The 16034-nt window shown below is 44.4% G+C and overlaps 1 pseudogene; it reads right to left on the reverse strand.

Moving 5' to 3' along the window:
- Nucleotides 1-13199: 13199 nt before the first annotated feature.
- LOC147902730 (F-box/kelch-repeat protein At5g60570 pseudogene) lies at nucleotides 13200-15676 on the reverse strand (annotated as a pseudogene).
- Between the last annotated feature and the right edge of the window lie 358 nt (nucleotides 15677-16034).

Below are 16034 nucleotides of genomic sequence, written 5' to 3' on the forward strand. Positions count from 1 at the left end.
TATTCAAAGGGCACTCTCTATATAAGAGGCCTATCATGTATGGTTGAGAATAGCACATTGGAATAGATTGAGTGTTTCATACTTCCTGTCTCTCTCTCCATGGCCTTCCTTATTTGGTTTGATCCTCCATGATCTTTATGCTCATTAAGTGATAGATTAGGCTAGTATGATCCACACTTTCTCATGGTATCAGAGCTATGGTTGTTATAAAGCCTAGGTAGATAGATTAGTGTGTGCTAATTCGTTTTATCATGCTTGTTGTATAGAGAATAAATAATGACACACTAGTATCCTTATAGATTAGCCCTTATGGATTGAAATCTGCCCACGGAGTCTACTTCTCCTGACTTCTCTCTACTTCTCCTGTGAATAAGCATCTCCTCTTGCTCATTGAAGAGACGACATCTCAAAGCATAGCACTAACAGTCCAAGTGCAACAACACAGAGACAATAGCCTCTTCACATGGACAGCCCCACAGTGCTAAGACTCAAGAGCAACGACGCTCAAACGGTGGTTCAAACGAGCTCTCCAACTTGCATCTCTAATAATTACCATTCCTTGGATGCATCACAACCTCTCGAGGTCGGCCGAGTCGATACAGACACTTAGCTCACGTGGTCGGCCAACAACATACAAGAGCTGCAACAGCTGTTGGGCGTGTCAGCTATGCAGAAGCTCCTTGCTGATTCTCTCTACTACATAGTAATCAAGACACTTTCAATCCTGTGTTTGCCTACCGTAGTAATCGACCAGCATACGATTTCAAGTTTGGTGCAAGGGCTTACTCATCAAGCCTTGTCCAGTCGAGCCGGAAGCAAGGGCTACAGCTTGCAAAGGTAGAGAGGAGGATACAAAGAGCGATGGTGTCGACGATGGAGATCCAATAGATATGCCAAAGTCTCTCAACGACTGCCAGCCTTGAGGCGCTATGCTCAAACGACCAATCCATAGCAGCAAGAGCCTGCACCTCGATGGCTTTTAAGTCGGCATTCTAGGAGGTTTGCGAGTTAGAAGAGAGGCAACAAAATTGGGCACGACTGCCTGAATCCAGCTTAGTTTTTTGTTCGATCCTTCTGGCTGGCTTGCTTGCTGCAGGTGATGCAATAACTGTACAGGAACTACTGACTCTCAAATTTCCTCCACGGGCCAATGGGCCGCCTCCACTGACTAGCCTTTCCAAAGTAGCTCCCACGACCTGCAATACAGGCTCTAACTCATGTTTAACCTGTGACTACACCTCCTGGCGACTGAGTCATAGCTTCTACATCTATGCAGATCTCCACGGCAGCTCTAAAGTCAGCCAAACGGACGGGTAGAGCCACGAAACCACACAGAGGCGGGGGGTGTAAAAAGGCCAAATGAAAAACGTAGGCTCTTCACATCAACAACGGGCAACCGCTACACAACGAAGACTCTCCATGACCCGACTTCATCCACAACGACCTCTCCACCGCGTCATCGCTTCAGATCTTCCCAGCTCTCCACCGCGTCGTCGCTTCAGAGAAGTTGCATATCTCTTTCCTCTTTCTTCTCTAAGTTCAACCTTAGGACATGTGGTAGCTCCATGGAAGAGCCACGTGGCAGGACCAAATTCTAGGTTTAGTTTAATGATCTTTGGTCAAATTTTTGCCACGTGGTAGCAGATAAGACTTAATCATGGTCTGGTTAACTTAACCCACCATGGTTAGAGTTAGGGTTGGTTAACTACCACATAAGCATGCACAGTCAGCAGTGCCACCCAAGCACAGTCCCTTTGTAAGCACAGTTTGAGTTCAGCATGTGAACAGCCTCTGCCACATCATCAAGGCCTCCTCTTCTTCACAAAACCTTCAAGAAGCCATAACTTGCAATCCAGGAAGGATTTGCACACGCTCCAAAAAGGAAAAGTGATCATCTTTTTGAGCTCTACACGCCTGTCAGATCAGAATCATTGTATGCAATTAGACATTGCCAATATTGAAAGAAATCAATTGGTAAGACCTTTGCAACAGATGCTAAAGCAACGCATGAACGCAAAAAGCATGCCAAAAGCACAAGTGCATGAGATGACCATAGCAAAAAGCATGGCATCCACACAGAAAGCATTAAGGCCATGGAAGAACAAAGCATCATGCATGAAGCTACACCAAGCAAAGAAGCAAATGCATTGTCATCAAGCCAAGAGCAGAATGATAGGAACAACATGTATTGAGAAACGAAAACCCTTGCCAACTTTGCCCATATGTTTGTAATCAAATCTGACCACCTGAGAGTAGCTATGAAAGCACCCAGGGGAGGTATTGACATGTAAAAACCACACTTGACCACCTTAAGTAGCAATGCAAGCACTAAGGGGAGGTGATGGATTTGTAACTCACATCTGACCACCTTGTAGTAGCCAAAGGATCATGGCACCAAGGGGAGGTGTTGAGATATGGTGCCATGAGCACATAGATTAAAAGGCAAAGGTATGTGATAAGGAAAGAATTAAAGTAGCCACCCTAGGATGTGGACTACATGATGTGGAGATGTGGATTGAGGATATCCACAAGGAGAGATGTGGATGAGAGGATCACACATGTGTTGACTATTCAAAGGGCACTCTCTATATAAGAGGCCTATCATGTATGGTTGAGAATAGCACATTGGAATAGATTGAGTGTTTCATACTTCCTGTCTCTCTCTCCATGGCCTTCCTTATTTGGTTTGATCCTCCATGATCTTTATGCTCATTAAGTGATAGATTAGGCTAGTACGATCCACACTTTCTCAGCATTGGTTCAATTGTAGCCAACTTATTAATATTTTGTGGGCAATGATCCAATGCAATGGCTATAGCCTCTTTATAACACTACAGACCCCATAAATTAGTGTAAGCAGGTTTTTACAAATGAAATCCTATGTTGTGTATAAAAGATAAGATACTTCTTTTAGGAAAGATAGAACCACTTACAAGATGAGCTCTCTAAGAGTATGTTTAATAGAGTTGAAATAGAAGCACCCTTTGGTTGGTAGATGAAGTGCTACTAGACTCCTATGGTCACTACATTTGATGATTGTTACACAGGTTAGCATTTGGAGATTTAATAGAAATATTTCTCTCTTTATGTAGATCAAACGAGTAACCACTTACTTTGAATGGTAGGGGATGATCATAAGGGAAACTAATTTGAAATCACAAAAGGTGAACCATTTGGCAATATATTTTGGTGTGGTTCCCTAGGATTTCTCAATTTGAAGAAGATTGTTGGTCCACAATATGCACTAGTCCTTGAAGAGAATTGTGTAGCATTTTCTTGAGGAGACTGCAAACCAATGGGCTAGGCTAATTGAGAATGATATAAAAATATTTGGCTACCTTACGCAAATTGTAAAAATAAGAAACTTCTCCTTCCCTATGCCTTAGTGCATTTGGTGAAAGTCTCTAATTGAATATGAGTCCTCAAAACTAATAAATATAACTGGCCTCAATGTACTTAGACTTTGCAAAACTTGCATTTCTAAGTTTCCAATTTCTTCAACTAGAGTAGAGGGTAGAACAGGCCTGCGCTCCTTCATTTGTGCTCTTCTTAGTTCTTCAAAAGCCATCTTTGCTCTAGTTGCTACACCGTGTATCACTTTTGTTATCTTCACCTCGTCTTACCTTGGAGTTCTCGCAGGTGGTATAAACAGAATGTCCCTCATCTTGATATCAAAACATTCTGTAGCTTAAATTAGCTTGATGTATCTCCGACCTCACCAGTTTTAGGGTAGTCATAGCCTTGTTCATGATATTACGTAACCCTATGGCTATGGGAAACCATAAGCATTGTATCTTCAAAGAAATCTATTTAAAAATGTTATGCAGCCTCTTGCAATGCTCATATTGCTTTTCTCTACCACCAATAGCCAAGGCTGTGATCATCACAAACTTCCTTGACTAGCCTCTGCAAAGGTACTTTAGGAACACAAAACCCCATATCTTTCTTAGCTTTTCTCATCTCTCTTAGTACACTGAGCTTTTGTTTGAACTTCCTCTTTCTTGCTTGTTGCGGAAGGTGCATAGGCTTCCCTTTCGATGATTGAGCGGCTCGTCCTTTCATTGTTGTAGCCATTTCTGCTATATCGATGGACCAGGATCTTTCCTCCTAGCAGCTTTCTCCGTCCTTGCCATTGTTGTTGATGCTTAATTACTACTACACATTGAAAATAATAAAAAAGTACATCTAAGTCCCTCTATCTCTATCTCTATGTCTACCTCTCCCTCTCTCTCTCTGTCTCTGTCTCTGTCTCTGTCTCTCTCTCTCTCTCTATATATATATATATTTGACCCTGTCGCCTATTTTTGTGCAAACCTCTCATACGCTTATGGTGTTCTCTCTCTCTCTCTCTTTCATGCTTTCTAACATTCTCTCCACAATCCTGGTGTGTCACAACTATGAAGTGTGCAACAAAATGTGATTTGGAGGATTGGGCAATTCCCAACCCTCTAAATCACATTCTTCTGCACATTTCTTAAATTAGAGGTTTTGGAGCACAAGGTTGGAGAGAGAGAGAGAGAGATTTGGCACTTTGAGGTTGCAAGGCTATGAAAAAAGCTATCTCACAAGGCAAGGCAGTCGAGATTCCCAAGAACTCTAGTCGCAATCCAATAGCAAGGCATCAAAGAACTCTAGTCAGTTCACTCTCTGGTCGCAAGCGCTCTAGTCGCAAGAAATTTGTCATTAAAAAACTGAACAAAACTTCATAGAGAAATCTCCCTCCCTCCCTCTCTCTCTCTCTCTCTCTCTTTCTCTCTCTCTCTCATGCTTCCCAACCTTTGATGAGCACCCTGGCCTCACAAATATGTAGAACTAAGGATTGTGCAAAAGACTGCGATTTTGGAGGGTTGGGAAATGCCCAACCCTCCAAATGGCATTCTTTTGCATACTTTCCTGAATTGCATGTTTTGGAGCCCTACTTGTGCCGAGGGTGTTGGGGGGGGAGGGGGGGGAGAGAGAGAGAGAGAGAGAGAGAGAGAGAGAGAGGAGGGGGGGGGGGGGAGGGAGGCAGGGAGGGAGGGAGGGAGGGAGGGAGAGAGAGTATTTGGCACCAGATGGAGAGCAATAGATCGACCACACCAATGGAGAACTGGAGCGAGCATGCTTATGGAAAATGTGAGGGGGAAGGGGTGGGGATCCAAAGGACAGGGGATCGACGTAAACATGTTAGGCAGGGAATACCTACTATAATAAGATGTTGTAGCCTTGGTATGTACGCCCTTAACCATTATAGCCTCTGTTTGTGTGCCCCGTAAACTTCGCACGTGAGATTTTAAGGGGGTAGGTGGCTACTATTTAGGGATTCTAGCCATCACATTCATGCCATTGTAAACCATTTGCCATGTAGCCCCTCGCCCTCCTACATCCTTCAAAAATTGTCTGTGATCTGCGTACCCCTTCGTGAGCCCCTTCTTGTCCTACACGTGCCTACCTCTGTGAGCCCCGTTCTCGTCTTACGTGTGCCTACCTCTGTAAGTAAATCTTCCGATCCGTCCTCTGCATGCTCTCTCCCTCAGAATGCACTTCCGACCAAAATTCCATGGAGCAAAGAGGAGATGGAGAGCTGTGACCAAGTTCTCTCTCTCTCTCTCTCTCTCTCTCTCTCTCTCTCTCTCTCTCTCTCTCTCCCTCTCGCCCCCCCCTCCCCCCAAAAATTCTCTCTCTCTCTCTCTCCCCTCCACAACCTAGGCTCCATAATACATAAGAAAAGTATGCAAAAGAATGCGATTTTGAGGGTTGGTAATTTCCCAACCCTCCAAATTGCATTCTTTTGCACATTTCCTATTATTAATCTTAGTGAGGTGAGGGTTGTCCAAGAACAACAGACTTTTCTCTCTCTCTCTCTCTCTCATCCTTTCAACTCCCTTTTGGCTATCCCTTACCTACCAAATATACAAATAAATAACTGTGCACTAGATGCAATTTGGAGGGTTGGGAAATCCGAATCGCATTTTATTGCACAATTATTTTATTGCATATTTGGTGGGTTAAGAATAGCTAGAATTGATATGAAAGCATGAGAGAGAGAGAGAGAGAGAGAGAGAGAGAGAGAGAGAGAGAGAGAGAGAGAGAGATGTACTTAGTTGAGGATCTCCACAAAATGAGAGGATGGAAATTTCATTGACATCATAATTTGAGTGCTCTATCTATCCATAGTCTTTGTCACGTGCATCTTCAGTGATTTGGCTTCATTCTAATTAGTGCTTCTTAGTTCACATATAGTCTTTTTTTGGGTCTATATTCATGAATTTACTCTTTGTTTACATTTCCTAAAATTCACATGGGAATCTTGATTGTGAGGAGTTTTTTGTTTGTTTGTGCTTTCTCCATGCCTATATTATATGTTTCTCTCTCTCTCTCTCTCTCTCTCTCTCTCTCTCCCCCTAACCGTGGGCTTTAACTACAACCAACTAGAAAAGTGTGCCTAGGTTGTGTCTAGGTTAAGTTGAATAAGCCAAATGCTTCAGAATCATGGCATTACTTAACAAACTAGTACATCACCTGTGCGTTGCCGCGTGTTACTAAGGAGCCTTTTTTTAATGGCTTTTGACGTATGTGAAGGTTTGGCAATGGCGACCAGACATGGACTGCTGCTCAAAGATTGCCAAATAGTCCATGTGCAAGGCCAAGACTCTGTGGCCCATATGGGATATGCACGCCGAATGCAGACGAGATTCACTACTCCTGTGAATGCCCACAAGGTTTTCAAGCGACGACTACTTCTTGAATCCAGTCGCCATAGAGCAAACATGCATAGCTAATTGCGATGACGAACCCCATTGCATGGCTGCTGTGTTTAGTAAGTCTAATGGTTGTTTTTTGAAGACTCTAGGACAAATGCACAATGGAAACGTGCTTGTCTCGAAAACTGTAACGTACCTTAAGGTTGCCCTCTCCGGGTCTCCCTCAAATAATTCCTAGACTCGGCCATCACCCACATCGATCATCCAAACCGCGCATCTATCAAAATCCGCAACTGTCGACGTTGCAAGCGTCATAGCCTTTGCCATGGCTCTCAGCTTGGGCAACCTCGGATGATTGTTATCTGCATGAGGAATGCACACCCTCCATCATGCACTGCAACATCAAGCCTAAGAACATCCTTCTGATGTATCGTTCTCTGAAAATTGGGAGCGATCACAGGGCTGCTCCATCTTGGAGCCGCGGAGCTCAAGGTGCTCATTCGCACAGATTTGGAAATTGTTGTCAAGAGATGCTTTGAATTCATTGCCGTCCCCTAGATCCGACGAGCTCTCCCCTTGTGCCCCTGTTCTCGAATCCTTCGATCAATCTTTTTGAGGTTTATCCCTCTTTGATGATTCTCTCTTCTCCCCCTCAACTCAACCCTCCCTCCCCAATAGATACTTCCCAAGATTTGTGACATACCCTCTTCTTGCTTGTAGCTCATCATCCATGTCCAATGCCTCCTTCTCCGAGTCCACACCAGGTTACTCTCCCAAAAACGACTCGATTGAAGATCCTCTGGATGACCCTTGTTGAATTGGGGACTTCCTCTTGACCCCTTGGGTGTGGCCTACGAATTGGGATCATGTTCCCCTACGAACTGGGATTGTGGAAGAGCAAAGTGGGAATCAAGAAGAGGGAGGAATGAAATGATGTGATGGTTGAAACTGATTTTTGTCATCCTCTGGCCCAAACGATCCAACGCCTCACATTTATCAAATTAAATCCAAGGGCCCACCTTTCTCTAATAGTCCTCCCCCAAAGCTCTCCTTAAAGAGAAAAAGATAATTGATACCTTTCAACCTATATGGGTTTGTACATACAAGCTCCTTTTATGTCAATCACGTGTTTTTTTGTCTTTGCATGCATTCTATTTCTACACGGAATCAAATTTCGAATCTGCCAAAAAAGTATCGTTCCCAAGCAATGCTCTGAATAGGGGGGCTATCTAAGGAAAGTAAGAGGGGTGAAAAGGAAGGGGTCATTAATCTAAGATACATCAAAAACTTAATGAAGTTTCTAGATGGAGGTCAAAGTCTTCTTAAAAGTTTTGTGTAAATGGGACGCTCCCGACTGCTTTCCTCTCCATGCTCGAAGTTGCATCTCCCTTCCTTCATGTCGTCATGCCTCCTTCGCCATCCCCTTTTGGGCACCTGAGGTGATTATCGCACTGTTCCTCTCAGCCTGCTTCCATCTGCCTCCTAATTTTCAAGCTCCCCCTTGGCCCCCTTTCCTCCCTTTGCTTCGCCAATCGTTGCGCCTCACCGATTGTTGTGCCCCCTTTTCTCTGCCTTGTAATTTTCAAGCCCCCCCCAATCACGATGCCCCCCTTTCCTTTGCCAATTGTTGTGCCTCACCAATTGCATGTGTATCTCTCCTCTTCGCTCCGCTCAGCCCCCTTTCTTACCTCGTAATTATCAAGCCCACCCCCTTTCCTACCTTTGCCTCGCTAGTCGTCGTGCCTTAAAAATGGAGGGGAGACCGAATAGGGTAGGTAGGGTATGGCCACAACAAAGGAGAGAGGGAACATGGTAAGTCAAGCGAAGGGAGTGAGCAGAGGGAGGGATGACCCGCACAAGGTAGGAAGGTGCACGATGGAGGGAGGCACGGCCGAGGAGGGGGTAGCTAGCGAGACAGAAGGGAAGGGCAAACCTTTGGGTCTAATTGTTGCAAGGTCTGGGGTAGGGGTTGGTGAAGATTAATGTCTACATTAGGTTAATTTAGATTAATGTACAGAAGGGGTTTTAGCTTAGGTTAATGTTTTAATTTTTTGAGTGAAAGATCTAAATTTCGTAACTTTTGTTAACCAGATCCCAACTTCTGAATCTCAAGATGAATGAAACACAAAATTACAAACCTAGTGCAACAAATTCCGTGTTATTCCGATGTTTAGATTAATTTAAGAATTTTGTAGACCAACATTGTGGTGTTCATAGAAAGCCTGCAAACTATATACAATGAACCTGTAACATTTTCATTTTCAGGATATTAAATATTTTCTTGTAAAAACTGTAAAACTTTAAGCAATTTAGTTATATTTTAGCTAAAAGGTAAGCAAATTCTCAAGAAAAACCGTCAAAATTTGAAACCCCAAGTTTTATGAGAAAAATGTTTTATGTGAACTCTGGTCATGCTTTGTTTTGTCGGGTCTTTCAAAGTTTGCCGGCTGACGACCTGCTGTAAAGGGTCTTCTCTGAAAGGTCCAACAACGAAATTGCCGAATGTTCCCGCAATGTGCTATGCCAAGCACAAGAGGGCATGGCCGAGCATACGTTCCCACTCGATCTCGCCACTCATGGATCTCGGAAAATTCTCACAAAATCAGAGCCATGGACCATGGAGCTGGAGCACCCTGACAAAATCTGAAGCTGGGATCAAAGCAAACCGTAATGCTCGGCGGGCAAGTCGAAAAAAAGTCTCTCCAAAGGAGCATTTCAATGCCACCGAAGATTTCCTACCAATGCATGGCATGGACATTGGCTGCTCGTTCTGGCATCATCCTTCACTGTAGTGATTGCTCTTCCGTCTTCGAATGCAGTTTGGGACGAATTGAAGAGCACCTGTGATTATGTGGATGTGGTTCTACAAACGACTATTGTTTGATCTGCAATTGTTCCCATGTCGGTTGGGTACCAGACTTTCTGGATCGATGACAATAACTCTAGATGATATTACCATTACTGGTATCCAAATTCCTCCTCACTTCCCGCTTCTTGGCGAGCTTTTGCCACTAATCGAAACGGTCTCACGACTTCCTACACTCATAGGTAAGATTCTTCACAAAGATACGCTATGAGAAGGGAGACGGAATCCACAATAAATGCTTTCATCTACAGCCTTCTTCATAATTCCAAGAATAACAAATGCAACGGATGGTCTGATAATCGTCAAACGTTTTGCCAACTTCAACTAGAGACCATCGTTCCAAGAATTCTTCGTACAAGTAACCAAGCTAACATGTCGACGTCTGATGCAACTCAAGGCCATGATCAACCCTTTCCCTCGTAGGGGAAAAGGGCTCAAACCTTCAACAAAGAGATAGCATGCACCAACAAACTCACACCTCAAGGCTCCTCTCATTCGTATGCCTGCTTAGCAGCTGGGTAGAGTGTAGTAGCATCAATTAATCTTACAAATATTCTCTTTCCCATGGCCTCAAAAAAAAAAAAGCCAAATTGCATTTTACAAAAGGATACATTCATACACTTGATAAACTTATCCAGACTGCATGGCAAATTCGTTCCACTTCTCTTACAAGTCTCAATTGAATGTACTAAGGCAAATTGTATTTTTAAAGTGCATTCTTAGGTATTGTTGATCTACAACCCCTCAATCCGCCTTTTTGTATGGGAGAGTTGTGCCTTCTTTGATTGTCTTTTCTTTGAAATCCTTGCTCCAACAACCATTGGCCTTCAAAATTCATCAGCAGCAGGCTCTAGGCATGGACTTTATGGCACACTAATCCAATAGTCACAAAATGCAGCATTTGTACTCCGACTAATCTATTCAACTTATGAGATTATAGGGTCCGATGAGAGAGTCAGTCTTTTCTGCATGGGGTGGGGTCCACGCAGTTTATATGCGTTCTCAGAGGCTGTAGAATTGTCTCCATGTCTGACACTAAAATTCTGTTGTTCTCTTATCGGGCTTGCTAGTAGTTATATAATTCCTCGCCAGAACCTGCTAGCTTCTGAAGACACTTCCTTTTTCTAGGGAAAGCAAGGACCGGCGTAGCATTTGCAGCGGCTTACGCTGGGTCATCTGTACAAGCAGAGCACTTAAATCACAATATTACTTCCAATTATGGAGCCAAAAAACATGGCAAAATTGCCCCTTTACAAAAACTGAATACCTTACTATGCATAACTAACTCATATAGTCCTCGTGGCAAAATAGTCCAAGAGATTCCCAAGTATAAGGACTATAAGGCAAATTGTAATGAACACCTGAATTTTTAAATACATACTTCTAACCCTCACCCTTATGCAATTAATCTACTAGTCACTAGATGCAGTATGATGCAGTATATGGAGTAGGACTCATCAATTCAACCCTGGAGAGCAGAGGGGCCAGGTGCCAGAGTAACAGCAATGCTCTGCCTCCAAAATGTCATGCAGACACCATAACAATTTCAAGTAAAAGTTTGCCCACTTATAGGGAAGCTTTTAATTCCTGAAAACCCCCTATATCACAAGGCCTAATCTTTAAAAAATAAGGGTGGCATGCTATTATCTTAAGGAGAGAGGTTCAATACCACGAACAAATCAATTTAGCACAGAGCTTCAAACCCATGGCCACTTACGATAAATCAAAACAGCAGATGGCATCAGTGTCTTTTTCCCGTGCTATCCAACATGTATAAGGCTTGTAAGTCACACGACCAGTCATTCATGATCAAGCTACAGCAAACGCTGTACACCGACCAGCCATGTCTAAAAGAAAATTATAAACTGAAGTTAGGTGACAATCAAACCATCACTGAAGAGAAAACGTGAGCCGACACAAACTGAACCTTTCTTAGGCAGCACATACCAGCCTCCATCCATGGAGCAGAAAAACTAGACTTGGGAAATAACTTTACAGCGCAAAATACAGCAGAACAATGAGGATCGAGTGACACATAAAATCACGTGCTAAGGCTTACAAGAAAGGCCAGCATACTAATCTTTAGACCCAATTGGCAATGCTATCCCAGAAACCACTATACCATCATCAAAGTATGGGGCTTGCTAGAACTAGCGAGAATAATGTCATGGCTTTAGTTGGATGTAGAACTCCAATATTTACACACAAGCACTGAGGCCCCATACAGAAATTCTATTAATAAAAGCAGAGATGACACTCTTGTCACTGGAGAGAACAAGCTCTTCTTCAGCTGTAGAACCCACCATCCGCAGGTTTGAGCTTAGTAGAAGACACACTCGTTTGAAAATCTTACACAAACATTCTGATACCTTAAGGCTATCAAAATACTGTAGCTACATGCTGCAATCAATAACTGAAATATAATATATCGGTTCATTAATAGTCGCAATTATCATTTCAATGCCGCTTTAGTTGCATGTACAGAAAATAAACCTACAGTCTTAATACGCAAGCACTGACAAGGCCCCATACAGAGAGCCACCATTATCATATCACTGCATTTTTAGTAGCATTTACAGAATAAAAAACCATACATTAATGCACAAGCACTGACAAGGCCCCGTACAGAGAGACTAATAGAAGCAGACTTGACCCACAGAGAGCCACCATTATCATGTCACTGCCTCTTTAGTAGCATTTACAGAATAAAAAACTATACATTAATGCACAAGCACTGACAAGGCCCCGTACAGAGAGAGCAGACTTGACCCTCTTGTCACCAAAAATACCAAATTCTTACTCAGCTGCAGAAGCCAGTAATCTGAATTAGAAGCTGCCGAAGCCAGTAATCTGAGTTTGAAGCTGCAGAAGCCAGTAATCTGAGTTTGAAGAGCTAACAACAAAGTCCACTACATTAAAACCTTACACTATACAATTCAACATAAAAGACAGGCCAACAGAGCTCTTGTTTAATCCAATGTTGCCAATGCAATAGATGCATTCGAAGTGGGCTTCAACGACCAATGTCACCAGCTTTCAACCACACTAGCTGGCCTATTATCTAGCACAAACAGATTACCGAGAGGTCTTCCAAGAAAGTGCATTCTGGAAAAACATCGGTCCTTGCCACCAGGCCTCTTGCCAAGCGCAAAGAGATGAACAAGTTTCTTCCGAAAAAATGCATTACGACAAACGGTGCATCAAAAGGTACAAACACTTTCCCTGAAAGTTCCACGAGTGAGCCTGATGAACACATCAGACAAAAATCCCCCCACCCTTAACACAGGAGTGAAAGCCTCCACTGCAGGAGCACCAAGTAAGAACTGACCTAGATCCCTTATCCACTTCACAAACATAAGGTATTCACCAAAAAAAGACACAAAGAAATATGTTCATCCTGCAGAAACCTATAAACCAGGTCCTTGTGTTCCAGATAGTTTATTACCACCTGGGAAGTTTACTGTACAGCATACAGGGGAAATGGTGATGAGGATTAAATCTTTTTATTTTGCATAAAAACACCACACACAGATCAAGGTTGCTCTGCTAACACATCCTATAAATTTCATGCTTTGAAAATGGCACGATTATTTTTTGCCAAAAAAAATGGCACGAGTGCCAACAACAAAGTTTTCAAATGCGCCAACTTACCCCGGAGCTGCAAACTACTGGCTAAATGGGAACACGTCAATTATTAACATCATTCTTAAGTCATTCAAATTCTGGTCAGTCCTTAAAAGTGGACTTCTGAGAGATGCTAGCACGAGCATACATACTGAACCTATGTACACCAGGCACTGCCATCAGCAAGCCGCACAAGAGCAGCTTCCAAATGATAGTAGACAGGCGGAGCAAAAATTGTATAACATAAAGAATTAATTTTACCTTTCAGCATCACTAAAATGAGGCTCCCAAGCTCTCTAAGAGGGCAGTCTCACACAAAAGAGCCGCCTTTTCATCTTTGGGAACCCAATGAAGGGCAGAATCAAACCCAGGTACCTAAGGAAGATGTTACATGGCATGGAGCCCTCCCTGGGATCGAAATCCCAGGAGCTGAGCCGAGGTTTATCAACAATTCATAACGGCACAGTTATACAAAAAGGTCCCAGTTCCTCGGACCCTTCCAGTAACCAGTTGCCAATCGGAAGCTGCAGCATCAGGCCGAGCTCGCCAAGAAAACACGGCGATGCCATCCCGATTAGAGTTTCCAAGTTCACCGATCACGAACAGCTCATCCCCCAGTGCCTTAAACGCCAGACCCCATCCGTTGTGAAAGTCTGCCCTTACAGGAATAAGTCCCAAATCTTTCCATGTGTTCGAGCCCTTCTGGTACACCTTCAAAAGATTGTTTGAAACCTCGATCGCATAGAGCTCATTATCAGCGACTGCCACCAGTGGAGGAGACGACTCAAAAGATCCCGACTGGGCCGCTACCAAAGGAGCAAACATGTCCTCAATGGTCTTCCAGGTTCCCTTCGAGGGATCGTATTCTTCTCCGCTCGTCACCCATTGGTGATTACTGTCTTTTCCACCTATGACGAAAAACTTGTTGTCCATGTAAAAGCCAGAAGATTTTTGTCGGGGAATCGCCATAGGGGGCAAGGGATCCCAGCGGCCTAGCCGGGAATCGTATCTTTCTGCGGTGTTCAATACACTGAGACTCAAATCCTTTCCACCAAAGCCTCCGGCAGCGTATGCAAATTCCCCGGAGCTAGCAGAGGCGAATAGACAGCGAGGATTCACCATGGGAGGACCCCTTTCCCAGCTGTTGCTGACAAGATCGTATCTGTAGGAAGCAAACTCAAAGGCCTCCTTTCCCAACCACAAAAGATGGGTACCCGCAGACAAAGATTCGCGGTCAGACAACATGAACATAGGGTCGGCGTTTGGTGGAGGTAAGTTCATCCAGGAATTACGTCTCGGATCGAACGCAATCCAGCCGCGATCATGATTCGTGTACATGTACACCCACTGTTCCACGACGCCATAGCGACGACGAAGCTCGAAGAGAAGGGGACTTCTAACCAATTCCAGATACTTTTTACCTAGCATGGCCAGTCTCCCGTGATCGGAGCGCGAGACAAAAGCAAGGCATCGGAGGGCTGTGTGGTCGTCGAGCCCCGGCAAGAAAGAAGGATCATCGTTCTGCTTACCACAGTCCGGTTTCCAAGGCACCTCCGCAGTGGGATCGAGAGGGGCAGCATCAGCATCCGTGCTCGCGCTGGGCGCCTTATTCTCGATCTTGCTGGGAGTACATTTGGGTCTGCCGCGCCGGTGCTTCTTCCTCTTCTCGGAGACGCTGGGCTGTGCCTCGGGCGATTGGGAATGAACTTCGGCCCGGCAGATCTTGGGCAAGAGCCAGGGAACCATGCAAGGAGAGAGCTCGTCGTCAAGGAGGAGATGCTCACCGGGGCAAAGGAGGACAGGGAGGAGGCAACCCTGGCCGTCCAGCATGGTAAGGAGGAGCTCACAGCAGGAAGGAAGCTCTGCAAGCAGAAGCAGTGAATGGGAGAGAGATGAATGCAGGAGGAGAAGAAGGGGATGCTGTAGGGGAGCAACTCAAGAGGTGGGTTGAGGAAGCAGAGCCATGGCTCTGAGGGAGAGCAAGCAATGGTTGTAAGAAACTATGGCTCTGAGAGAGAGAGAGAGAGAGAGAGCAATGGTAGAGAGCAACAAAGGCAAAAGGGCAACAGAGGAAGGGGAAGGGGGGGAGTAAAATAAGGTGGAGAGGAATCTAAGAAGCTAGTCCAGACTGGAAGGCCTTAGCAATCAGTGGAGGGGGAGAGAAAGGGCAAAAAGGGAGGCTGCAGGGAGACCCACAGAATGCCCCCACAAGCCCACCACAGACAGAGAGAGTTGTGTGAACCACTGTGCAATGAGAGAGAGGAGGAGAAGAAAAAGCCCACACAGATAGGGACAGAGAGAGGAGGAGAAGAAGAAAGAAGGTGGGCGTTGAGAACCCCACAAGAAACAACCACCCTGAGAGAGAGTGAGTGAGTGAAAGAGAGAGTGGAGAAAGACAGAGAGCGGAGAAAGACAGAGAGGGAGAGTGTGTTGGAATGAACTACTGCAGAGGAAATGAACTACTGAGGAGGAGTCAAGCAGAGATCAGCAAAAGCCTAAAAGATGGGGAATTTTGCGTGCTGAGGGAGTGAATGAGCAGAGGGGTTGGAGCTTGGGAAACCATATTGCAAAAACAGCAGCTGAAGCTCTAGAAAGAAAAAGATGAAGAAGAAGAAGAAGAAGAGAAGATGATGATGATGATGATGATCATCAAGAAGGAGAAGAAGTAGCCTCTCCAACGAACTGAACTAATTTTGTTGAAAAAGCAGCATATAGCTAGAGGTTGGCAAATGATTGTAGCTTGCAAGCTGATGATGATCTCTCCCAATCTTGCCGCTCTCTCTCTCTCTCTCTCTCTCTCTGAGCTGTCCCCAATCCCCATCTCCTTTTGTTTCTTTCTGCCTGGCTCCCTCACACAAAAT

This window comes from Dipteris shenzhenensis, chromosome 4 (assembly GCF_047967505.1).
Source record: "Dipteris shenzhenensis isolate YYH24624 ecotype China chromosome 4, Dip_SZ_1.0, whole genome shotgun sequence".
Lineage (NCBI taxonomy): Eukaryota > Viridiplantae > Streptophyta > Polypodiopsida > Gleicheniales > Dipteridaceae > Dipteris > Dipteris shenzhenensis.